The sequence below is a fragment of the Bufo bufo genome, chromosome 9 (assembly GCF_905171765.1).
Source record: "Bufo bufo chromosome 9, aBufBuf1.1, whole genome shotgun sequence".
In the NCBI taxonomy this organism is placed as follows: domain Eukaryota; kingdom Metazoa; phylum Chordata; class Amphibia; order Anura; family Bufonidae; genus Bufo; species Bufo bufo.
The window spans coordinates 158472851-158499804 of record NC_053397.1 but is presented as its reverse complement, the minus strand read 5'-3'; the positions used below and the strand labels follow the sequence as shown (position 1 = coordinate 158499804).

At 44.2% G+C, this 26954-nt stretch overlaps 1 long non-coding RNA gene across 1 annotated transcript; it reads left to right on the top strand.

Annotated features, from left to right (window-relative positions):
• The first annotated feature begins 17674 nt into the window (after positions 1-17674).
• LOC120979644 lies at positions 17675-26475 on the top strand. Its single transcript, XR_005774347.1, has 3 exons — positions 17675-17696; positions 25460-25464; positions 26362-26475. It is a non-coding gene; the product is annotated as an uncharacterized LOC120979644 (long non-coding RNA).
• The last annotated feature ends 479 nt before the right edge of the window (positions 26476-26954 follow it).

Sequence of the window (26954 nt, the reverse complement as noted above, 5' to 3'; positions counted from 1 at the left end):
AATGTTGTGGTGAACCAAAACTTCCTTTTACTGGAAACAATCAACTATTTACAGTCTTTTGTTCAGTTCCATAGGTCAGCAGCAGTCACAAGCAGGCTTATACAAATGGCAGGCACAATGTTCTTGCAAGATACTCAGAGGGTTAACACACTTACAGATCAGGCTGCACTTTTCCTCAGAAATCCTGTCTGTCTTTATCCCAAGACCCGTACGCCCTATTATTGGCTTTATCCTTGGTTAGGGAAACTTCCTCAGGTATATGTCCTTGCTTTACAAATAAATCCTTCTGCCCTTCAGCTCTCTTGTCTGGCTGGAATACTGGCTCTGCTCTGTTATGGGAACTTGGTTTCTCTCAGGAGGCAGACCCTTCTCCTGGTGGGGCAACTAGAAGCCTGGACTGTCTAGCTGCATGTCAGAACCTGGCCTTCAGCTTCTGCCTGGCTAAAGTGCCCACTCTGAACTGACTCTACACCCTTTCCCTGGACAGGACCTGACTATATATATTAGGGGTTCCCTAGCTCCCTCTACTGTCTAGGAGGAGGAACTGCACCCTAACAGGCCTGATACACAGATAAAGCAGGGAAAATGCACATAAAACATAGCAATATACATTAAAATGTAATGTAAAATACAATGCCACTGTTCCACAGGAAGTGGAGAACAACGTGGCCCAATTGACCCTTGTGTAGTGCCCACCTTTACCTAGTGGGACACTACATACTTACCACCAGGACAATAAGATGATCTGGTCTCTGGCTACAGTCTGGCTCTTGTCACTCTCAGTCTGGCTCTTGACCCTTGTGTAATGGGAGGTGGATGGATTTTTATAGCGATTGGCGCAACTCTGACAGGAGGTCTGAGCGACAATAAGGCCTCTTTTACACGGGCGTCATGTTTTTGGCCCGGATAAGATGCGGGTGCGTCGCGGGAAAATGCACGATTTTTCAGCGCGAGTGCAAAACATTGTAATGCGTTTTGCACGCACGTGAGAAAAATCGGCATGTTTGGTACCCAAACCCGAACTTCTTCACAGAAGTTCGGGTTTGGGTTAGGTGTTGTGTAGAATGTATTATTTTCCCTTATAACATGGTTATAAGGGAAAATAATAGCATTCTTAATACAGAATGCATAGTACAATAGGGCTGAAGGGGTTCAAAAAAATAAAAAATAATTTAACTCACCTTAATCCACTTGATCGCGCAGCCGGCTTCTCTTCTGTCTTCTTCTTTGAGGAATAGGACCTTTGATGACGACACTGCGCTCATCACATGGTCCATCACATGATCTTTTACCATGGCGATGGATCATGTGACGGACCATGTGATGAGCGTAGTGACGTCACCACAGGTCCTTTTCCTACTGCACAGCAAAGATAAAGACAGAAGAGAAGCCGGCTGCGCGAACAAGTGGATGAGGAGTTAAATTATTATTATTATTTTTTTAACCCCTCCAGCCCTATTGTACTATGCATTCTGTATTAAGAATGCTATTATTTTCACTTATAACCATGGTATAAGGGAAAATAATGATCGGGTCCCTATCCCGATCGTCTCCTAGCAACCGTGCGTGAAAATCGCACCGCATCCGCACTTGCTTGCGGATGCTTGCGATTTTCACGCAGCCCCATTCACTTCTATGGGGCCTGCATTGCGTGGAAAACGCACAAAGAGGAGCATGCTGCGATTTTCACGCAACGCACAAGTGATGCGTGAAAATCACTGCTCATCTGCACAGCCCCATAGAAATGAATGGGTCCGGATTCAGTGCGGGTGCAATGCGTTCACCTCACGCATTGCACCCGCATGACAATCTCGCCCGTGTGAAAGAGGCCTAACTCTCTCTGATCACCTCTCTGACAGAACTGAGGTGATCAGAGGGGGTGAAGTCACCTACCCAGACTCCAGTCTCCTGATTGGCAAACCTAGGACCATCTTGATTGGCCCTAGGTTGGCAAACTGTGATTGGTAGCTGTCTGTGACAGCTGCCATTCACAGCTCTGTCACCACCTACATGGTGACAGGTTCACATACACATCTGCATCTGGGATGGCTGTCAAAGTGCCATGACAGCAGTGATCCCTGATGCCTTTCCTCTCTGATCGGTCCATTGGAGGGACCATCAGAGCCTCTATAACAGTATGTGGCTGTGCAGTATGTCGGAGCGCCACTGCAGTCTCCGATACAGCCCACCACCTTGTGCTCCATTACAGCCTCACCTCCCTGCGCTCCGCTGCAAATAAAACTAGCGCTGATTGGTCCATGAGACTTCATGGACCAATCACAGCGATCGCCGACCTGGGTGTGCTCCCACAGGTCTCAGGCCGGCTAGCTGTGATAATCAGCTGTCCGTGACAGCTATCATCACAGCTCTGCCACCATTTAGTATAACATGTATACTCGTACAGTGCTCCATGCCGTGTATACACGTCCTAGGTTGGGAAGTATAGTGGTGTTGGTACCCAGAGATAGGATTGCCAGAGTGGTGTAGTGTAACCTACAATCTCCCTGAGGTGTTGTATGCACATGTCACGGTGCTCCTACCTGGATATCCTTGGATCCCAGGCGTGGTAGTCTGAAGCAGTGCAAAAAGGGATGAACTTGGATGGTGAAGGAATAATTGAGTCCAGACTTTGTATATAGTTCCAATGCAGCTTTACTTAGCAAAAACCTTTCTTCAAACAGTTTACAGACTTGGTCTTGGTTACCAGCAGGCTTTGGCATGAAGTTCTGGCAGGCAAACACTCTCAGTTCTGCTACATCTGAACTCTTTTGGCTCTGCTATGTTGGCTGGCTTAAATAGGAACTTTTCCTTTTGCTTTCTCCTGCAACTTCTCTCTTTCTGTCTGACTCTATCTTCATCCCTAGCTTGTCCAGGGGAACTTCTTCCTGGCTAATGGGACTTATAGCTTGGGCCTTTATGCCCAGCAGAGCAGACAGTGCTCTGCTGGCTGGAACAGGGGGCTAGAATGGAAGAACGGCTCCATCCTAGTTAACTCAGCTCTGCCAGAAATGCCGCCATCCGCTGGTGAACCAGGCACATTATATATTAGACATTACCAAACCATAAATATATTTACACATTGTTCAGTACCTAAGGATAAATACACGTGATGTTACAGGGTACACCATTAAGAATATTGGAGGGGTAAAAAGAGTGGTAATGCCCCCTTGCAGGGCATTACAGATTGTTGGGAGGGAAGCGTTCCCTCCCGGCAATCACCTGCTAGCTAGTGGAGGAGACCGCTGCTATTACATGCAGAAATATCCTCCACAGCATGGGGAGGAGTGATCGTTATTCCATTGCTTATCCCCATACTGTCTAGAGATTTGGCGGCGGCAGATTGCTATTAGATAGCACCACCTGCCTCCGGCAAACAATGATTTTTAAGCGTGCTTAAAGGGTAAGGGTACTTTCATACTTGCGTCAAAGTTTTCCGGTATTGAGTTCCGTCATAAGGGCTCAAAACCGGAAAAAAACTGATGAGTTTTATCCCAATGCATTCTGAATGGAAAGCAATCCGTTCAGGATGCATCAGGATGTCTTCAGTTCAGTCCTTTTACGGTATTTGGATGGAGAGAAAAAAACGCAGCATGCTGCATTTTTCTCTCTGGCCAAAAATCCTCAACACTTGCCGAAATGGAATTTTTTTGCATTGAAATTTATTAGTGCTGGATCCGGCATTAAAATTGTTGCATTGACGGATCCGGTCTTCCAGTCTGCGCATGCGCAGACCTTTAAAAATATTTTTAAAAAAAATACCGGATCCGTTTTTCCGGATGACAACGGAGAGACAATTCCGGTATTGCAATGCATTTGTGAGACGGATCCGCATCCAGATCCGTCTACAAATGGTTTCCGTTTGCATACAGATTGCCGGATCTGGCAGGCAGTTCTGGCGACGGAACTGCCTGCCGGAATCTAGCAACACAAGTGTGAAAGTACCCTAAGGCCTCCTGCACACAAACGTGTGCGCCCCATAGCCGTATTGCGGACTGCATTTGCGGATCCGCAATACACAGGCGCTGTTCCGTGGGCATTCCGCATCAAAGATGCGGACCCATTCACTTGAATGGGTCCGCAAATCCGGAGACGCGGAATGGTGCGGAACGGAAGCACGGAACGGAAACCCACATAAGCACTACGGAGTGCCTCCGTGGGGTTTCGTCCCGTACTTCAGTTTTGCAAAATGATAGAACATGTCCTATCTTTTTGCAGCCCGGGCGATCGCGGACCCATTAAAGTGAATGGGTCCGCGATCCGCTGCGGCTGCCCCACGGTCAGTATTTGTGTATTGCGGCCCGCAATTTGCTGGCCGCAGCACGGCCACGGGGCACACACGTTCGTATGCAGGAGGCCTAACTTTCATTTTATTTTATTTTTATGCAATTTGATTGGTCTGCTTAAGTTTACCTCATGCCGCATGTTCTTTCCTCCCCCAGGCATTTCAGTGGTGCGGCTAAAACAGCGTTGCTAGGTGTCCTCTGTCTCCTATCTTCTATATACAGAAGACAGAGGATGTAGTAGTGGGCAGTCCCGAATGCTGCGTGCGCACTCCCGTTGGACCGGGTAACAGGCATCCTCGGGCCCAGAACGGACGCAGGTCAGTACACCCGTTTACTCATCTCCTTATACTAGTGGCACCTGAAGCAACAGAGACTAAGTCTAGGCCTGAAATTAGATAGTTAGATAGATAGATAGATAGATAGATAGATAGATAGATAGATAGATAGATAGATAGATAGATAGATAGATAGGGTTGTGTGATTGTCAGGCTGTACAGAACTGTTCTGCTCGCAGTATTGACTTTGCAGGCTCTGCTGTGTCTGCCATCCGCTAGGTCTGTCCTGTTTTGCGGCACAGTATTGATTTTGCAGGCTCTACTTTGTCCGCCATCGGCTAGGCCTGTCCAGTGGGCAGGGACAGTGACTATGGGTCTGGGATATAGCATATTCTGTGCATGTTTGTATTGTTGCTGTTATACTACTGTTATAGTAAAGTTTCTGTTATTGCATAAAAAGCTGGTGTCTGTGTCATTTCCCTGTTCCGTGACTTCGCTGTATCCTGGGGGGTCCCTCCGCGGTTCACGGTCTTACAACTTGGCGTAGTCGGCAGGATACAGCAACCGCTATGGACAGCAACACAGCGGGAGATGATGGAGCCAGTGGTGCCGGATCAAGACCCAGCCTAGGGTGCACAGGCACAAGACCAGCTTGCCCCCAACAACATGGCCATCCCTGTAGGGGCACTGCTGCGTCACCTGCCAAATTATGACGGTAGAAGCATGACGTTGCAGGACTGGACTGAAAGGGTGCGAAGTGCTGTCAAAATGTGTAATCTGACCCCCGAACTGCGGGCAGAGGTTGCATTGGGAGCCCTAGAAGGTGACGTCAGACGGACAGTGATGGTAAGCGTGCTAAAGTGGTGCAGTTACGCAGTCATTTCTTTAACCGACCCCAGCAAGAGGGCGAGACCCTGATGCAATACTTCAATGCTCAACAGGAGACGCTGAATGAGATACAACGACAATATCCCAATGCCATGGGCGCCTTCTGGGAGGTGGACCGGCTAGTACGAGATCAGTTCATAGTGGGGCTCTCCAATAAATTCTTACAAGACAAATTACAAGAGATGACCCGAACAATGGCCGACATAACATTCTACAGTGTCTACTTAGCCGCAGTGGAGAGAGAGGAAGAGCCCATACCTGCAGCGGCGAGAGTAGTGAATAGCACGCATGCTACAAGGGACCAGCCGGGGTCTGAAGAATCAGAGACCTTAAAGGATATGGTCCAGGCCCTGCAGGCGGAATTGAAAGAGCTTCGGCTGAAAGTGTCCCAGATGAAGGCAAAACCCTCCCGGCCTCCGGAAACGATCCCCGCACCTTGTGCCACTTCACCCAGAACAACCCAGGTGAAGGGGCGGTCAGAAGAGGGCCTCTCTGTCGGACTTGCCGAAAGTACAGCCATATGGTCAGAGGGTGCCCAGAAAAGGTCGCGTCTGAGGCGACATTAAACTTCCGACCGCTGCAGTAGCTGGGCGTCCTGCAGCGGTGCACCAGAAGTTAAGCCCTCTGTGTGAAGAACATGATCTGTATGCCAGCAGCCCTATTATAGTAACCGAGTTGGCAGGCTGGAAGGTCTGCTGCCTAGTCGATACAGGGTCGGAGTGCACCCTTATGCCTCTGGAGTTCGTCGAGAGACACTTCCGGCATATGATGGAGCCTGAAGATGGGAGCGTCATCAAGCTGACGGCTGACGATAACAGAGAGATGGATGTCCGAGGGATAGTCTGGATGCGGGTCGGACTGTTTGGGCAAGACATCGGCAAGAAGGGGGTCGAGCTGGTGGACCATTCGTCCCGGAAAGGAATGGACGTGACCCTGGGCATGAATGTACTGAGAGACCTAGACCATCAACTCTATGCCAAAGAAGGGCCAAAGCATTGGCAACGGGCCACCACACACTGGCCTACCCAGAAGATTTTACAACAAATGGTGAGGAGCTGTAGCCTGCAAAAGAGTAACATGTCCGGCCGGCCCATTAGAGACGTGAGGGATCCACGGGGGACCCCGGTGAAGATCCCACCTCGGCAAGAGCGAATATTGATGCTGCCGGTGGGGGCTGGATGATGACTGAATGGACTGGACGTCCCCTTATCAAGAAGAAACGCAGACTCGTCCGCTGGTAGCCTGGGCCCTCGCCATTGTGAAGGATGGATGTGTGCCTGTACCCTGCTGCAATGTTAAGGACTGCGAGTTAACCGTCCCTGGAAACACCTTGCTGGCCACAGTTTGTGTCCAAAGGGGGTATCGTTCGACAAAGGGGCTTCATGCTACAGCCTTATAGGAGATCCGCCTGGACCTATGCTGTGAAGATCCATCCAAGGGAAACCCCGACAGCGGAATGGAACAGTCGAGTGATCATGGCCCGGATGGGGGTGGACTGCAGAACCCGGACCCCGGGGGAACAAAAGCTGCTGGAAGACACCCTTTGGGAATTTCAGGAGGCCTTCTCGAGACATGATGAGGACTTTGGGTGTGCTGCTGCCATCGAACACAAAATCCCAACCGGCGATGCTGCACCGATCAGGGAACGTTACCGGCAAATCCCACCTAAGATGTACCAGAAGGTGAAAGATATGGTGGCCAGCATGTTGGAAAACCGGGTGATCCAGGAAAGTCAAAGTCCGTGGGCTGCTCCGGTAGTCTTGGTGCGGAAGAAAGATGGGAGTCTCCGGTTCTGTGTGGATTATCGGAAGCTGAATGCTCAGACTGTTCGGATGCCTACTCCCTTCTGCGGATAGAGGAGTCATTGTCAGCCCTAAGCCAAGCGTTCTTCTTGACTCTTGACCTGGCTAGTGGGTACTGGCAGGTGATGGTGGCCAAGAAGGACAAAGCCAAGATCGCCTTCATTCTACCTATGGGACTCTACGAGTTCAACCGGATGCCATTCGGCCTCTCCAATGCTCCAGGGACATTCCAGCGATTGATGGAGCACTGTCTGGGGGATCTCCACTTCGAGTCAGTATTGATATACCTGGATGACATAGTAGTGTTTGGGGCCTCCTTTGAAGATCACCTCCAGAATCTGCGACCAGTCCCGGGATGGCTAAGAGACCATGGGCTCAAGATCAAGCCCAAGAAGTGCCAGCTGTTCCGACAGCAGATAGAGTACTTAGGACATGTGGTTAGGAGGGGGTAAAACCGGCCCCTAGCAAGGTGGAGGCCGTTCAGAAGTGGCCCCGGCCAAGTACACTACAAGAGGTGCGGGCGTTCGTGGGACTGGCCGGCTACTACAGAAGGTTTATACCCAAATTTGCTTATCTGATGGGCCCGTTAAACGAGTTACTAAGGGGTATGGCTGGGGGCCTGAAGAAATGTCCCGTCAACTGGGGACCCCGACAACAAGAAGCCTTTGAAGCAGTGAAGGAGGCGCTAACCAGTGCCCCGATCATGGCTTATGCATGGTTTGACACCCCATTCCTGCTGTACACTGATGGAAGCCTACATGGTCTGGGGGCCGTACTATCCCAAGTCCAGGATGGACGGGAGAGAGTCATCACCTATGGGAGCCGGTCCCTGAGAGAGTCAGAGCGCAACCCTGAAAACTATAGCTCCTTTAAACTGGAACTACTGGCACTGGTGTGGGCCATGACCAAAAGGTTTGCAGAATACCTCACTGGTGCAGAAGTGACCGTGATGATGGACAACAACCCATTGGCACATTTGGAGAATGCCAAGCTCGGTGCACTCGAGCAGAGATGGTTGTCCCACCTTTCTAAGTACCAATACCGCATCAAGTTCCGGTCCGGTAGGGAGAACGGCAACACCGATGCACTCTCCCGATTTCCAGTAGGACAGTCGACTCAGAGAGCCGATGAGGAGTTAGAGGACACTGAAACTCCTGACCTTGGTCGCTTACCCATGTTCCAGGATGTGGCACATTCAAGTGGGGTGGCGTCCGGGATGACCCTGGTGCTGGGAAAAACGTTGGCTAATTGGGAGAGAGTCCAGAATGGCAGCCCGGACTTGTGGAAAGTGAAAGAATGGGTTCAGAGCAAGATCTGGCCTCGGCCATAAGAACGAGCCCTTCTGACCCCAGAGGGCCAATTGTTCCACTTCGGCATACTCCTCCCCGACAAGCGTCCCCGTCACCATGGGAATGCCTGGGGGTTAGAATATATACCATTGGATCTGAGTTTTCATGATCTCAGTGAGATCGTAAAAACTCAGATCCAATAATATATTCTAACCCCAGGTGTTCCCATGGTGACGGGGATGCTTGCTTGGGGGTTAGAATATACAATCGGATCTGAGTTTTCACGATCTCAGTGAGATCGTGAAAACTCAGATCCGATGGTATATTTTAACCACTAGGCGTTCCCATGGTGACGGGGACGCTTGCCTGGGGGTTAGAATATACAATCGGATCACTATGTCATTGGGCAACACTGTGGACTTCTCAAGCTGTTCTCCCACCCTCCCCACTCCATGATGGGGCCACTATTTAGCCTTTTTGGCTTGGATTACATCACCATTTATTTGACCCTTCTTCTGATCTGTCAGAAGGAAGGAAAAATGAGACGCACAACGGATCCTGTCTGTGTAGCAGCTGTAAGGCCTGTATGATCCCATCAGAATTGACTTGCGATTTGGTAGCCAAAAGCAGGAGTGGGTACAAAACACCTAAGACATGCAAATATTCCATTCACGTGTCATCTCTGTTTTGGATCCACTCCCGTTTTTTTTTAGCTTTAGCAATACTGATGGATTACTGACCAAATGCTGACCGAGTGAAGGCGGATACTCAACAGACAAGATCAGTTTTTTTGGGGGGAGTTTATTGTTCTGACTGATTAGAGGAAGTGCAAAATAATCAGTGACAGCTACACAAACTTACTGCTGACACCCTCTCCACTCTGTCAGGGGGGCTCTACTTGTATAAGCATTTAATAGAACAGGTTCTGTAGACATCTATGTGGAATCAGCTGACGACGGTGTAAAAGGAGTGCGCTTCTTCTTGACACTAACATTGACCTGTAAGGCTGAGTTCATACTTGAGTTATTTGGTCAGTTTTGGCCCCGTAACTGCCCAAATACGAAATGTGTGCAGTGATTCTAAGAGCAACGCCTTTCATCTACGTGTCATATTGACTCACAGTATTATTTTACTTCCACAGAATACTCCCTATGCATGTTACTGCAAGGCACAGTGTTCTACACCACTATACAGGCTCTCTGCAGCCAGGAAATAGCTGTTTTTAACGCAAAGAAATTCGGATTGAATCAAATTGTTTCAGAAAATTAGGCGAATCAAATTTTTGAAAAATTCGCTCATCTCTACAAGTAATATTTAAGTATTTTCATTTTCTTTATTCCTGAAGTACCCTTTTAAGGAGAGGTTGTAGAGAGAGGAATCAGTGACCTGTGTTTACTCTTCTTAGGCATCAAGTATCAGACCAGAGGTGTCGTCAAAACCATGTATCCAGCAGTGGACACTACAGCCATCGTTGCCAAAGTATTGTTACCACCCATAGATTCTATTGAGAGAGACTTTAGTAATATGGTGCACAAGGAATGGCATACCTCGTAACTCTGCCAGCCTTCATTCGCAATCACTAAAGTCTTGATTTATGACTTTCTCCCAATCCTGTATATACTGTATCTTACTAGCTGTATTCCCCATTCCCAGTTCCCTATATATAAGCGACAATCCACCCTTATTATGTAAAGGTCTTTGCGTCATCATACAGTCTTATCTTACCAATTATATCATGCTGTTGAGTTATTCTTTTTAATCTATGAAAAGCTAAAAAGTCCAATGTCTCCTTCCCATATTTCTGTTGTATCAAGTCAAGAGGAACCCACGTCTGCCGCTTATAAACATTATCCAGGGAGACCCCTTTTGCTCTCTGCCAATTATTCAAAGACCACCCAGGAGCTAAGGCCATGAGAAACTTTACATCAAAAGTAGAAAAGAAAACACCTGGATCTGTAAACTCGCTTCCAACCTTAAAGCAGTTGTCCCTACTTGGACATTGGGACATCGCTAGGATATTCCCCCAATGTCTAATAGACCACTTTCCGTTCATTTCTATGGGAGTGCCGAAAATAGCCAAGTGTATGAGAAGACCACCACACAAGTGCAGCCACCGCTCCATTCACTTCGATAGGGCTTACAGAAATAGCCGAGCCAGTGTTCGGCTTTTTTCGACAGCCCCATAGAAATGAATGGTGGAAGGCTGCACATGTAGCAGTGCAGGTCACAGAGGTGGGACCCACACCTATGAGACATTAGGGGCATATCCTAGCTATATGCCCCTAGTCCAAGATGGGAATACCCCTTTAAGACCTTTCTCCAGCTTTTAGGAGTGTCACTCACCATGGGAAGATGAATCTGAGGTGCAGGTTAGTCCCACTATCTGGCCCCAGGAACTATCCCTTTTCTCAGCCCACCAACTTCTACACCCCACAATCTTTGTGGTGATATCATACAGCCTTATATCAGGAAGGCCCATACCTCCCTTCTGGAGGGGCAGAGGAAGAATTTCTCCAGAAATATGCCCCCCCCCCCCCAACAAAGCATGTTACTAATGACTGTAACTGGTTAATAAGTCCGGGAGGATATACACTGAAATACCTATATAATTTCTGGGAGAGTAGACATCTCTATAGCATTTATTTTAGCTCTCCATGACAGAACGAATGTGGAGAATTTGCTAAAGTCTTCCCTGACTGTTCAGTATGTAGGAATGGTGACGTCACTCAGAATTGCTTCGTGACTGATGAAACCCAACCAAGGAAGAACAAGTGGCGTCCAGCGGTAACATTTATGGAAGCTATGGTTATATAGGCTGGTATGATAGAGCACATTGTACAGTAATAATGGTAAGTCCATCAGATGCAGCAGAGCTTAATGTGTCAAAAATAGAATATAGTTATATCGTGGCTCACCCGTGTCTGTTAATGTGGTTAAGGTGCTCTGTTTTTTGGATGTTTCACCCGTTCATCCAATGTAACAAATGTACTTCAAATGTAAAATAAAAATAAAAACAGGCACTCACCAGCTGGTATGTCTATAGTAGAATATTTATATAAGATCACACATAAAATAAATATAAAATACAGAATAAAATACAATATATCACAAAATTGATATGCACTGAGGTTGGCACATATAGTATATCACATTCGCTCTATATATGATAAGCAAAATATATATATTATAGCGATATATTTCATAGAGTAATTGCTTCAATCTGATAAAATAAAACTGTGCACTATAAGTGAAAAAACAAAATATCTGTAACTGGAATGTCCCGTATAAGGATTAATACCTGTGAAGAAATTTGAAAAATTGTTGAAAACGTGAGAAAACTGCTGAATGAACAGCTGATACAAACTTGGTGATATCTTCTTAAATGGTTATTGTGTCCATACAGACTGATATAGCAACTTATGTAGCGCTAATGTAACAATGTGAAACAGCAGGTTTCACCAGCATACAGAGTCCGCACTCAGGGTTCAGTATATATTAAAGTAATCAGGTTTTATGGATGGGGCGTCCCCCTATCTGTAAACCCTCTTACCTTGCCCTTTTAGAATGCCTGTGTAGTTTATGCTGCCAATGGTCGCTGAGTCCTTTGTGTCGCTCGATGTAAGATCCGATACTTTAGGTTTCCTGCTTACTGCTCTCCGGTCTCGGCGTTCCACGTGGTATCTTTGTGTGTCGCCTTCCAGGAAGTAATGTGCAAGGATCGCGTAATCTCGCGATAGATCAATCCAGTTTCTCTTTCACTGGTATCCAGATCACCATCGGAATGCTTGTATTGACCAACAATGTATAGGTCTCTTTCCTCGGGTTAAGGTGGGTAGTTTGTCGCTCGCAGGACCAGCCAGACGCGTTTCGAGGGGTCTCCCTCTTCCTCAGTGGCTAACTGATAGCTAACTGTGACATGAAAATACAATAGTTAATCAGTCTGTTAATTGTGTCGGTTACACATAGCTATTTTTTTTTGGGTGCAAAACACTGCAATTGCTTCTGTGACTCGGAAATACAATAGTTAATCCGTCTGTTAATTGTGTCAGTGACACAGACATTTTTTTGGGTGCAAAATACTTAGTTTGCCCCTGTGACACGGAAGTACAACAGTTAATCCAGCTGTTAATTGTGTCAGTGACATAGCTATTTGTTTGGGTGCAAAACACTTTAATTGCCCCTGTGACACGGGAATACAATAGTTAATCTATCTGTAAATTGTGTTTCGGTGTGCAAAACACTTCAATTGGCCCTGTGACATGGAAATACAATAGTTAGTCTGTTGATTATGTCGGTGACACAAAGCTATTTTTATTATTTTTTTGGGTGCAAAAAACTTCGATTGCCCCTGTGACATGGAAATACAATAGTTAATCCATCTGTTAACCACTTCAGCCCCCAGTGCTTAAACACCCTGAAAGACCAGGCCACTTTTTACACTTCTGACCTACACTACTTTCACCGTTTATTGCTCGGTCATGCAACTTACCACCCAAATGAATTTTACCTCCTTTTCTTCTCACTATTAGAGCTTTCATTTGGTGGTATTTCATTGCTGCTGACATTTTTACTTTTTTTGTTATTAATCGAAATATAACGATTTTTTTGCAAAAAAATGACATTTTTCACTTTCAGTTGTAAAATTTTGCAAAAAAAAACGACATCCATATAGAAATTTTGCTCTAAATTTATAGTTCTACATGTCTTTGATAAAAAAAAAATGTTTGGGTAAAAAAAAAATGGTTTGGGTAAAAGTTATAGCGTTTACAAACTATGGTACAAAAATGTGAATTTCCGCTTTTTGAAGCAGCTCTGACTTTCTGAGCACCTGTCATGTTTCCTGAGGTTCTACAATGCCCAGACAGTACAAACACCCCACAAATGACCCCATTTCTGAAAGTACACACCCTAAGGTATTCGCTGATGGGCATAGTGAGTTCATAGAACTTTTTATTTTTTGTCACAAGTTAGCGGAAAATTATGATTTATTTATTTATTTATTTTTTTCTTACAAAGTCTCATATTCCACTAACTTGTGACAAAAAATAAAAAGTTCTATGAACTCACTATGCCCATCAGCGAATACCTTGGGGTCTCTTCTTTCCAAAATGGGGTCACTTGTGGGGTAGTTATACTGCCCTGGCATTCTAGGGGCCCAAATGTGTGGTAAGGAGTTTGAAATCAAATTCTGTAAAAAATTACCTGTGAAATCCGAAAGGTGCTCTTTGGAATATGGGCCCCTTTGCCCACCTAGGCTGCAAAAAAGTGTCACACATCTGGTATCTCCGTACTCAGGAGAAGGTGGGGAATGTGTTTTGGGGTGTCATTTTATATATACCCATGCTGGGTGAGAGAAATATCTTGGCAAAAGACAACTTTTCCCATTTTTTTATACAAAGTTGTCATTTGACCAAGATATTTATCTCACCCAGCATGGGTATATGTAAAAAGACACCCCAAAACACATTCCTCAACTTCTCCTGAGTACGGGGATACCAGATGTGTGACACTTTTTTGCAGCCTAGGTGGGCAAAGGGGCCCATATTCCAAAGAGCACCTTTCGGATTTCACTCCTCATTTTTTCCTGAATTTGATTTCAAACTCCTTACCACACATTTGGGCCCCTAGAATACCAGGGCAGTATAACTACCCCACAAGTGACCCCATTTTGGAAAGAAGACACCCCAAGGTATTTCGTGAGGGGCATGGCGAGTTCCTAGAATTTTTTATTTTTTGTCACAAGTTAGTGGAAAATGATGATTTTTTTTTTTTTTTTTTTTTTCATACAAAGTCTCATATTCCACAAACTTGTGACAAAAAATAAAAACTTCCATGAACTCACTATGCCCATCAGCGAATACCTTGGGGTCTCTTCTTTCCAAAATGGGGTCACTTGTGGGGTAGTTATACTGCCCTGGCATTCTAGGGGCCCAAATGTGTGGTAAGGAGTTTGAAATCAAATTCTGTAAAAAATGACCTGTGAAATCCGAAAGGTGCTCTTTTGAATATGGGCCCCTTTGCCCACCTAGGCTGCAAAAAAGTGTCACACATCTGGTATCTCCGTAATCGGGAGAAGTTGGGGAATGTGTTTTGGGGTGTCATTTTACATATACCCATGCTGGGTGAGAGAAATATCTTGGCAAAAGACAACTTTTCCCATTTTTTTATACAAAGTTGGCATTTGACCAAGATATTTATCTCACCCAGCATGGGTATATGTAAAAAGACACCCCAAAACACATTCCTCAACTTCTCCTGAATACAGAGATACCAGATGTGTGACACTTTTTTGCAGCCTAGGTGGGCAAAGGGGCCCACATTCCAAAGAGCACCTTTCGGATTTCACAGGTCATTTACCTACTTACCACACATTTGGGCCCCTAGAATGCCAGGGCAGTATAACTACCCCACAAGTGACCCCATTTTGGAAAGAAGAGACCCCAAGGTATTCGCTGATGGGCATAGTGAGTTCATGGAAGTTTTTATTTTTTGTCACAAGTTTGTGGAATATGAGACTTTGTATGAAAAAAAAAAAAAAAAAAAAAATCATCATTTTCCACTAACTTGTGACAAAAAATAAAAAATTCTAGGAACTCGCCATGCCCCTCACGGAATACCTTGGGGTGTCTTCTTTCCAAAATGGGGTCACTTGTGGGGTAGTTATACTGCCCTGGTATTCTAGGGGCCCAAATGTGTGGTAAGGAGTTTGAAATCAAATTCAGGAAAAAATGAGGAGTGAAATCCGAAAGGTGCTCTTTGGAATATGGGCCCCTTTGCCCACCTAGGCTGCAAAAAAGTGTCACACATCTGGTATCCCCGTACTCAGGAGAAGTTGAGGAATGTGTTTTGGGGTGTCTTTTTACATATACCCATGCTGGGTGAGATAAATATCTTGGTCAAATGACAACTTTGTATAAAAAAAATGGGAAAAGTTGTCTTTTGCCAAGATATTTCTCTCACCCAGCATGGGTATATATAAAATGACACCCCAAAACACATTCCCCACCTTCTCCTGAGTACGGAGATACCAGATGTGTGACACTTTTTTGCAGCCTAGGTGGGCAAAGGGGCCCATATTCCAAAGAGCACCTTTCGGATTTCACAGGTAATTTTTTACAGAATTTGATTTCAAACTCCTTACCACACATTTGGGCCCCTAGAATGCCAGGGCAGTATAACTACCCCACAAGTGACCCCATTTTGGAAAGAAGAGACCCCAAGGTATTCGCTGATGGGCATAGTGAGTTCATAGAACTTTTTATTTTTTGTCACAAGTTAGTGGAATATGAGACTTTGTAAGAAAAAAATAAATAAATAAATAAATCATAATTTTCCGCTAACTTGTGACAAAAAATAAAAAGTTCTATGAACTCACTATGCCCATCAGCGAATACCTTAGGGTGTGTACTTTCAGAAATGGGGTCATTTGTGGGGTGTTTGTACTGTCTGGGCATTGTAGAACCTCAGGAAACATGACAGGTGCTCAGAAAGTCAGAGCTGCTTCAAAAAGCGGAAATTCACATTTTTGTACCATAGTTTGTAAACGCTATAACTTTTACCCAAACCATTTTTTTTTTACCCAAACATTTTTTTTTTATCAAAGACATGTAGAACTATAAATTTAGAGCAAAATTTCTATATGGATGTCGTTTTTTTTGCAAAATTTTACAACTGAAAGTGAAAAATGTCATTTTTTTGCAAAAAAATCGTTATATTTCGATTAATAACAAAAAAAGTAAAAATGTCAGCAGCAATGAAATACCACCAAATGAAAGCTCTATTAGTGAGAAGAAAAGGAGGTAAAATTCATTTGGGTGGTAAGTTGCATGACCGAGCAATAAACGGTGAAAGTAGTGTAGGTCAGAAGTGTAAAAAGTGGCCTGGTCTTTCAGGGTGTTTAAGCACTGGGGGCTGAAGTGGTTAACAGATGGATTAACTATTGTATTTCCATGTCACAGGGGCAATCGAAGTTTTTTGCACCCAAAAAAATAATAAAAATAGCTTTGTGTCACCGACATAATCAACAGACTAACTTCGCTCTATATATGATAAGCAAAATATATATATTATAGCGATATATTTCATAGAGTAATTGCTTCAATCTGATAAAATAAAACTGTGCACTATAAGTGAAAAAACAAAATATCTGTAAGTGGAATGTCCCGTATAAGGATTAATACCTGTGAAGAAATTTGAAAAATTGTTGAAAACGTGAGAAAACTGCTGAATGAACAGCTGATACAAACTTGGTGATATCTTCTTAAATGGTTATTGTGTCCATACAGACTGATATAGCAACTTATGTAGCGCTAATGTAACAATGTGAAACAGCAGGTTTCACCAGCATACAGAGTCCGCACTCAGGGTTCAGTATATATTAAAGTAATCAGGTTTTATGGATGGGGCGTCCCCCTATCTGTAAACCCTCTTACCTTGCCCTTTTAGAATGCCTGTGTAGTTTATGCTGCCAATGGTCGCTGAGTCCTTTGTGTCGCTCGATGTAAGATCCGATACTTTAGGTTTCCTGCTTACTGCTCTCCGGTCTCGGCGTTCCACGTGGTATCTTTGTGTGTCGCCTTCCAGGAAGTAATGTGCAAGGATCGCGTAATCTCGCGATAGATCAATCCAGTTTCTCTTTCACTGGTATCCAGATCACCATCGGAATGCTTGTATTGACCAACAATGTATAGGTCTCTTTCCTCGGGTTAAGGTGGGTAGTTTGTCGCTCGCAGGACCAGCCAGACGCGTTTCGAGGGGTCTCCCTCTTCCTCAGTGGCTAACTGATAGCTAACTGTGACATGAAAATACAATAGTTAATCAGTCTGTTAATTGTGTCGGTTACACATAGCTATTTTTTTTTGGGTGCAAAACACTGCAATTGCTTCTGTGACTCGGAAATACAATAGTTAATCCGTCTGTTAATTGTGTCAGTGACACAGACATTTTTTTGGGTGCAAAATACTTAGTTTGCCCCTGTGACACGGAAGTACAACAGTTAATCCAGCTGTTAATTGTGTCAGTGACATAGCTATTTGTTTGGGTGCAAAACACTTTAATTGCCCCTGTGACACGGGAATACAATAGTTAATCTATCTGTAAATTGTGTTTCGGTGTGCAAAACACTTCAATTGGCCCTGTGACATGGAAATACAATAGTTAGTCTGTTGATTATGTCGGTGACACAAAGCTATTTTTATTATTTTTTTGGGTGCAAAAAACTTCGATTGCCCCTGTGACATGGAAATACAATAGTTAATCCATCTGTTAACCACTTCAGCCCCCAGTGCTTAAACACCCTGAAAGACCAGGCCACTTTTTACACTTCTGACCTACACTACTTTCACCGTTTATTGCTCGGTCATGCAACTTACCACCCAAATGAATTTTACCTCCTTTTCTTCTCACTAATAGAGCTTTCATTTGGTGGTATTTCATTGCTGCTGACATTTTTACTTTTTTTGTTATTAATCGAAATATAACGATTTTTTTGCAAAAAAATGACATTTTTCACTTTCAGTTGTAAAATTTTGCAAAAAAAAACGACATCCATATAGAAATTTTGCTCTAAATTTATAGTTCTACATGTCTTTGATAAAAAAAAAATGTTTGGGTAAAAAAAAAATGGTTTGGGTAAAAGTTATAGCGTTTACAAACTATGGTACAAAAATGTGAATTTCCGCTTTTTGAAGCAGCTCTGACTTTCTGAGCACCTGTCATGTTTCCTGAGGTTCTACAATGCCCAGACAGTACAAACACCCCACAAATGACCCCATTTCTGAAAGTACACACCCTAAGGTATTCGCTGATGGGCATAGTGAGTTCATAGAACTTTTTATTTTTTGTCACAAGTTAGCGGAAAATTATGATTTATTTATTTATTTATTTTTTTCTTACAAAGTCTCATATTCCACTAACTTGTGACAAAAAATAAAAAGTTCTATGAACTCACTATGCCCATCAGCGAATACCTTGGGGTCTCTTCTTTCCAAAATGGGGTCACTTGTGGGGTAGTTATACTGCCCTGGCATTCTAGGGGCCCAAATGTGTGGTAAGGAGTTTGAAATCAAATTCTGTAAAAAATTACCTGTGAAATCCGAAAGGTGCTCTTTGGAATATGGGCCCCTTTGCCCACCTAGGCTGCAAAAAAGTGTCACACATCTGGTATCTCCGTACTCAGGAGAAGGTGGGGAATGTGTTTTGGGGTGTCATTTTATATATACCCATGCTGGGTGAGAGAAATATCTTGGCAAAAGACAACTTTTCCCATTTTTTTATACAAAGTTGTCATTTGACCAAGATATTTATCTCACCCAGCATGGGTATATGTAAAAAGACACCCCAAAACACATTCCTCAACTTCTCCTGAGTACGGGGATACCAGATGTGTGACACTTTTTTGCAGCCTAGGTGGGCAAAGGGGCCCATATTCCAAAGAGCACCTTTCGGATTTCACTCCTCATTTTTTCCTGAATTTGATTTCAAACTCCTTACCACACATTTGGGCCCCTAGAATACCAGGGCAGTATAACTACCCCACAAGTGACCCCATTTTGGAAAGAAGACACCCCAAGGTATTCCGTGAGGGGCATGGCGAGTTCCTAGAATTTTTTATTTTTTGTCACAAGTTAGTGGAAAATGATGATTTTTTTTTTTTTTTTTTTTTTCATACAAAGTCTCATATTCCACAAACTTGTGACAAAAAATAAAAACTTCCATGAACTCACTATGCCCATCAGCGAATACCTTGGGGTCTCTTCTTTCCAAAATGGGGTCACTTGTGGGGTAGTTATACTGCCCTGGCATTCTAGGGGCCCAAATGTGTGGTAAGTAGGTAAATGACCTGTGAAATCCGAAAGGTGCTCTTTGGAATGTGGGCCCCTTTGCCCACCTAGGCTGCAAAAAAGTGTCACACATCTGGTATCTCTGTATTCAGGAGAAGTTGAGGAATGTGTTTTGGGGTGTCTTTTTACATATACCCATGCTGGGTGAGATAAATATCTTGGTCAAATGCCAACTTTGTATAAAAAAATGGGAAAAGTTGTCTTTTGCCAAGATATTTCTCTCACCCAGCATGGGTATATGTAAAATGACACCCCAAAACACATTCCCCAACTTCTCCCGATTACGGAGATACCAGATGTGTGACACTTTTTTGCAGCCTAGGTGGGCAAAGGGGCCCATATTCAAAAGAGCACCTTTCGGATTTCACAGGTCATTTTTTACAGAATTTGATTTCAAACTCCTTACCACACATTTGGGCCCCTAGAATGCCAGGGCAGTATAACTACCCCACAAGTGACCCCATTTTGGAAAGAAGAGACCCCAAGGTATTCGCTGATGGGCATAGTGAGTTCATGGAACTTTTTATTTTTTGTCACAAGTTTGTGGAATATGAGACTTTGTATGAAAAAAAAAAAAAAAAAAAAAATCATCATTTTCCACTAACTTGTGACAAAAAATAAAAAATTCTAGGAACTCGCCATGCCCCTCACGAAATACCTTGGGGTGTCTTCTTTCCAAAATGGGGTCACTTGTGGGGTAGTTATACTGCCCTGGTATTCTAGGGGCCCAAATGTGTGGTAAGGAGTTTGAAATCAAATTCTGTAAAAAATTACCTCTGAAATCCGAAAGGTGCTCTTTGGAATATGGGCCCCTTTGCCCACCTAGGCTGCAAAAAAGTGTCACACATCTGGTATCTCCGTACTCAGGAGAAGGTGGGGAATGTGTTTTGGGGTGTCATTTTATATATACCCATGCTGGGTGAGAGAAATATCTTGGCAAAAGACAACTTTTCCCATTTTTTTATACAAAGTTGTCATTTGACCAAGATATTTATCTCACCCAGCATGGGTATATGTAAAAAGACACCCCAAAACACATTCCTCAACTTCTCCTGAGTACGGGGATACCAGATGTGTGACACTTTTTTGCAGCCTAGGTGGGCAAAGGGGCCCATATTCCAAAGAGCACCTTTCGGATTTCACTCCTCATTTTTTCCTGAATTTGATTTCAAACTCCTTACCACACATTTGGGCCCCTAGAATACCAGGGCAGTATAACTACCCCACAAGTGACCCCATTTTGGAAAGAAGACACCCCAAGGTATTCCGTGAGGGGCATGGCGAGTTCCTAGAATTTTTTATTTTTTGTCACAAGTTAGTGGAAAATGATGATTTTTTTTTTTTTTTTTTTTTCATACAAAGTCTCATATTCCACAAACTTGTGACAAAAAATAAAAACTTCCATGAACTCACTATGCCCATCAGCGAATACCTTGGGGTCTCTTCTTTCCAAAATGGGGTCACTTGTGGGGTAGTTATACTGCCCTGGCATTCTAGGGGCCCAAATGTGTGGTAAGTAGGTAAATGACCTGTGAAATCCGAAAGGTGCTCTTTGGAATGTGGGCCCCTTTGCCCACCTAGGCTGCAAAAAAGTGTCACACATCTGGTATCTCTGTATTCAGGAGAAGTTGAGGAATGTGTTTTGGGGTGTCTTTTTACATATACCCATGCTGGGTGAGATAAATATCTTGGTCAAATGCCAACTTTGTATAAAAAAATGGGAAAAGTTGTCTTTTGCCAAGATATTTCTCTCACCCAGCATGGGTATATGTAAAATGACACCCCAAAACACATTCCCCAACTTCTCCCGATTACGGAGATACCAGATGTGTGACACTTTTTTGCAGCCTAGGTGGGCAAAGGGGCCCATATTCAAAAGAGCACCTTTCGGATTTCACAGGTCATTTTTTACAGAATTTGATTTCAAACTCCTTACCACACATTTGGGCCCCTAGAATGCCAGGGCAGTATAACTACCCCACAAGTGACCCCATTTTGGAAAGAAGAGACCCCAAGGTATTCGCTGATGGGCATAGTGAGTTCATGGAACTTTTTATTTTTTGTCACAAGTTTGTGGAATATGAGACTTTGTATGAAAAAAAAAAAAAAAAAAAAAATAAGCATTTTCCACTAACTTGTGACAAAAAATAAAAAATTCTAGGAACTCGCCATGCCCCTCACGGAATACCTTGGGGTGTCTTCTTTCCAAAATGGGGTCACTTGTGGGGTAGTTATACTGCCCTGGCATTTTCCAGGGGCCCTAATGTGTGGTAAGTAGGTAAATGACCTGTGAAATCCTAAAGGTGCTCTTTGGAATATGGGCCCCTTTGCCCACCTAGGCTGCAAAAAAGTGTCACACATGTGGTATCGCCGTATTCAGGAGAAGTTGGGGAATGTGTTTTGGGGTGTCATTTTACATATACCCATGCTGGGTGAGAGAAATATCTTGGCAAAAGACAACTTTTCCCATTTTTTTATACAAAGTTGGCATTTGACCAAGATATTTCTCTCACCCAGCATGGGTATATGTAAAATGACACCCCAAAACACATTCCCCAACTTCTCCTGAGTACGGCGATACCAGATGTGTGACACTTTTTTGCAGCCTAGATGCGCAAAGGTGCCCAAATTCCTTTTAGGAGGGCATTTTTAGACATTTGGATACCAGACTTCTTCTCACGCTTTGGGGCCCCTAGAATGCCAGGGCAGTATAAATACCCCACATGTGACCCCATTTTGGAAAGAAGACACCCCAAGGTATTCAATGAGGGGCATGGCGAGTTCATAGAAATTTTTTTTTTTTGGCACAAGTTAGCGGAAATTGATATTTTTAATTTTTTTCTCACAAAGTCTCCCGTTCCGCTAACTTGGGACAAAAATTTCAATCTTTCATGGACTCAATATGCCCCTCACGGAATACCTGGGGGTGTCTTCTTTCCGAAATGGGGTCACATGTGGGGTATTTATACTGCCCTGGCATTCTAGGGGCCCTAAAGCGTGAGAAGAAGTCTGGAATCTAAATGTCTAAAAAATTTTACGCATTTGGATTCCGTGAGGGGTATGGTGAGTTCATGTGAGATTTTATTTTTTGACACAAGTTAGTGGAATATGAGACTTTGTAAGAAAAAAATAAATAAATTCCGCTAACTTGGGCCAAAAAAATATCTGAATGGAGCCTTACAGAGGGGTGATCAATGACAGGGGGGTGATCAATGACAGGGGGGTTGATCAATGACAGGGGGGTTGATCAATGACAGGGGGGTTGATCAGGGAGTCTATATGGGGTGATAACCACAGTCATTGATCACGCCCGTGTAAGGCTTCATTCAGACGTCCGGATGCGTTTTGCGGATCCGATCCATCTATCAGTGCATCCGTAAAAATCATGCGGACATCTGAATGGAGCTTTACAGGGGGGTAATCAATGACAGGGGGGTAATCAATGACAGGGGGGTGATCAGGGAGTCTATATGGGGTGATCACCACAGTCATTGATCACGCCCCTGTAAGGCTTCATTCAGACGTCCGGATGCGTTTTGCGGATCCGATCCATCTATCAGTGCATCCGTAAAAATCATGCGGACATCTGAATGGAGCTTTACAGGGGGGTGATCAGGGAGTCTATATGGGGTGATCACCACAGTCATTGATCATGCCCCTGTAAGGCTTCATTCAGACGTCCGGATGCGTTTTGCGGATCGGATCCATCTATCAGTGCATCCGTAAAAATCATGCGGACATCTGAATGGAGCTTTACAGGGGGGTGATCAGGGAGTCTATATGGGGTGATCACCACAGTCATTGATCATGCCCCTGTAAGGCTTCATTCAGACGTCCGGATGCGTTTTGCGGATCGGATCCATCTATCAGTGCATCCGTAAAAATCATGCGGACATCTGAATGGAGCTTTACAGGGGGGTGATCAGGGAGTCTATATGGGGTGATCACCACAGTCATTGATCATGCCCCTGTAAGGCTTCATTCAGACGTCCGGATGCGTTTTGCGGATCGGATCCATCTATCAGTGCATCCGTAAAAATCATGCGGACATCTGAATGGAGCTTTACAGGGGGGTGATCAGGGAGTCTATATGGGGTGATCACCACAGTCATTGATCACGCCCCTGTAAGGCTTCATTCAGACGTCCGGATGCGTTTTGCGGATCCGATCCATCTATCAGTGGATCCGTAAAAATCATGCGGACGTCTGAATGGAGCTTTACAGGGGGTTGATCAATGACAGGGGTGTAATCAATGACAGGGGGGGTGATCAGGGAGTCTATATGGGGTGATAACCACAGTCATTGATCACGCCCCTGTAAGGCTTCATTCAGACGTCCGGATGCGTTTTGCGGATCCGATCCATCTATCAGTGGATCCGTAAAAATCATGCGGACATCTGAATGGAGCTTTACAGGGGGGTAATCAATGACAGGGGGGTGATCAATGACAGGGGGGTGATCAGGGAGTCTATATGGGGTGATCAGGGGTGATCAGGGGCTAATAAGGGGTTAATAAGTGACGGGGGGGGTGTAGTGTAGTGTAGTGGTGCTTGGTGGGACTTTACTGAGCTACCTGCGTCCTCTGGTGGTCGATCCAAACAAATGGGACCACCAGAGGACCAGGTAGCAGGTATATTAGACGCTGTTATCAAAACAGCGTCTAATATACCTGTTAGGGGTTAAAAAAAACACATCTCCAGCCTGCCAGCGAACGATCGCCGCTGGCAGGCTGGAGATCAACTCTCTTACCTTCCGTTCCTGTGAGCGCGCGCGCCTGTGTGCGCGCGTTCACAGGAAATCTCGGCCATCGCGAGATGACGCATATATGCGTGACTCTGCGCAGGGCTGCCACCTCCGGAACGCGATCCTGCGTTAGGCGGTCCGGAGGTGGTTAATTGTGTCGTGACACATAGCTTTTTTTTTATGCAAAACACTTCAATTGCCCCAGTGACACGGAAATACAATAGTTAATCCGTCTGTTAATTGCGTCAGTGACACATAGCCTTTTTTTTGGTGCAAAACACTTCATTTTCTCCTGTGACATGGAAATACAATAGTTAATCTGTCTGTTAATTGTGTCGGTGACACATAGCTATTTTTTTGGGTGCAAAACATTTCAATTGCCCCTGTGACACAGGAATACAATAGTTAATCATTGGGATATTGGAATATTCAGCCGAATCAGCTGAATCTTCGGGTGTTTATGCTGCTATTTTCACTGTAATTTATTGCCATACCACTGTATTTACCGCTATCTATTTACTGCTATTATATTGCCAGATACTGCACTGCTACTATCTATTTACTACTATCTATTTATTGCTATTATATTGCCTGATTTTTATTGCATGAATTTTATTGATATATTGTTTAATTGCTATATTGATTTTAATTTGAATAAAAATATTCTCCTATAAAAGTTATCTTTATGACCCTATAATTAGAGTGCCTGCCCGCTAGTACTATTACAGTCCTGATCAAAAGTTTAAGACCACTTGAAAAATGGCAAAAAATCATATTTAGCATGGCTGGATCTAAACAAGGTTCCAAGTAGAGCTTCAACATGCAACAAGAAGAAATGAGAGCATTCAATTTAATGAAAACAACGAATAAACTGAAACAGGCTGTTTTTCAGCTGATCAAAAGTTTAGGACCACATGCCTTTAAAAGGCCAAATCTGTGCAAAGATGTGGATTCATTGTCATTTTCTGTCAGGTAGTCACATGCTGTGATGGCAAAGGCAAAAATACTCTCCCTTTTTGAACGTGGTCGGGTTGTTGAACTGCATAAGCAGGGTCTCTCACAGCGCGCCATCACTGCTGAGGTGGGACGCAGTAAGACAGTCATTTGGAATTTCTTAAATTCTTAAATGACCTTGCGGGTTATGGAACAAAAAAGTCAAGTGGAAGACCCCAAAAAATTTCATCAGCACTGAGCAGGAGGATCCAATTGGCTGTCGGTCAAGACACTGGACGATCCTCGACCCAAATTAAGGCCCTTACTGGTGCTGACTGCAGCCCCATAACCATCAGACGGCATCTGAGACTGAAGGGCTTCAAAAACAAAAAACATCTTTAAAGACCTTGTCTCCTTGAACGCTAAAGAACTGCTCTTTTGGACTTTGCAAGAGAGCACCAAAAATGGGACATTCAAAGGTGGAAGAAAGTTTTATTCTCTGATGAGAAAAAATGTAACCTTGATGATCCTGATGGTTTCCAACGTTACTGGCATGACAAGCAGATCCCACCTGAGATGTTTTCTACGCGCCACAGTGGAGGGGGCGCCATAATGGTCTGGGGTGCTTTTTCCTTCAGTGGAACAATAGAGCTTCAGGAAGTGCAGGGGCGTCAAACGGCCGCTGGCTATGTCCAGATGTTTTTGGAGGTGTGGTCCTAAACTTTTGATCAGCTGAAAAACAGCCTGTTTCAGTTTATTAGTTGGTTTTATTAAATTGAATGCTCAAATTTTTTTTTGCCTCACTCCCATTTCTTCTTGTTGCATGTTGAAGCTCTACTTGGAACCTTGTTAAGATCCAGCCATGCTAAATATGATTTTTTTGCTATTTTTCAAGTGGTCTTAAACTTTTGATCAGGACTGTATTATAAATAATCAGTCTGTTAATTGCGTCAGTGACACAAAGCAAATTTTTTGGGGTTCATCACACTGCATTCTCATCCGTCTAACTGATATAGGAAGTTTAATCAGTCTGTTCATTGTGTCGGTGACACAAAGCAAATTTTTCTTTTTCATTAACCACACAGCATTTTCATCCATCTAACTGTAATCGGAGAGTAAATTAGTCTGTCAATTGTGTTGGTGACGCAAAGCAAATTTTTGGCGTTCATCATACTGCATTCTCATCAGTCTAACTGTTATAAGAGGTTTAATCAGTCTGTTCATTGTGTCGGTAACACAAAGCAATTTTTTTTCATTAATAACACTGCATTTTCATCCATCTTACTGTAATAGGAGAGTTTATCAGTCTGTTAATTGTGTCGGTGACCTATAGCCATTTTTTGGGATGCTAAACATTTCATTTGCACCCGTGACACAGAAGTACAATTGTTCGTCTGTCAGCCAATTTGGTGGGTGACCGCAAAGGCTGACTGTAAAAAAATTAGAGGAGCATCAACTAGGGAATGTGGCCGTGGTGCTGCTGGTGTTGCTGGTGGTGGAGCTCCTGCTGTAGGGAGAGGACATTGTTGATCTGTGCCAGCTACGCGGCCAAATGAAACACCTTCCTCTGCAGGCGACAGGAGGTTTTGCGTAGTTTTGTACACCCGAATACCGCTCTACGAATGGAGAGGCCGGAACAGGTATAGGCGGTAGTAGATTGGATGGCTGACAGTGCCTCCAGTTCCTTCACATTGTATGCCACCCAGTCCACTGCTGAAAGCGCAGAGTTGGCACCGGTGGCCCACGGGCATCTGTCTTCCACCACAACCCCAGCTGAGCCCCAAGTCATGCAGCAGTCACTTATGATTTTGATGACTCTGCTGGCGGGGTTTCTGTGGGACATCCACCTAGCCCTGCCCCAGAAGTGGAAGACATTGAGTGCAATAATGCCCAACCACT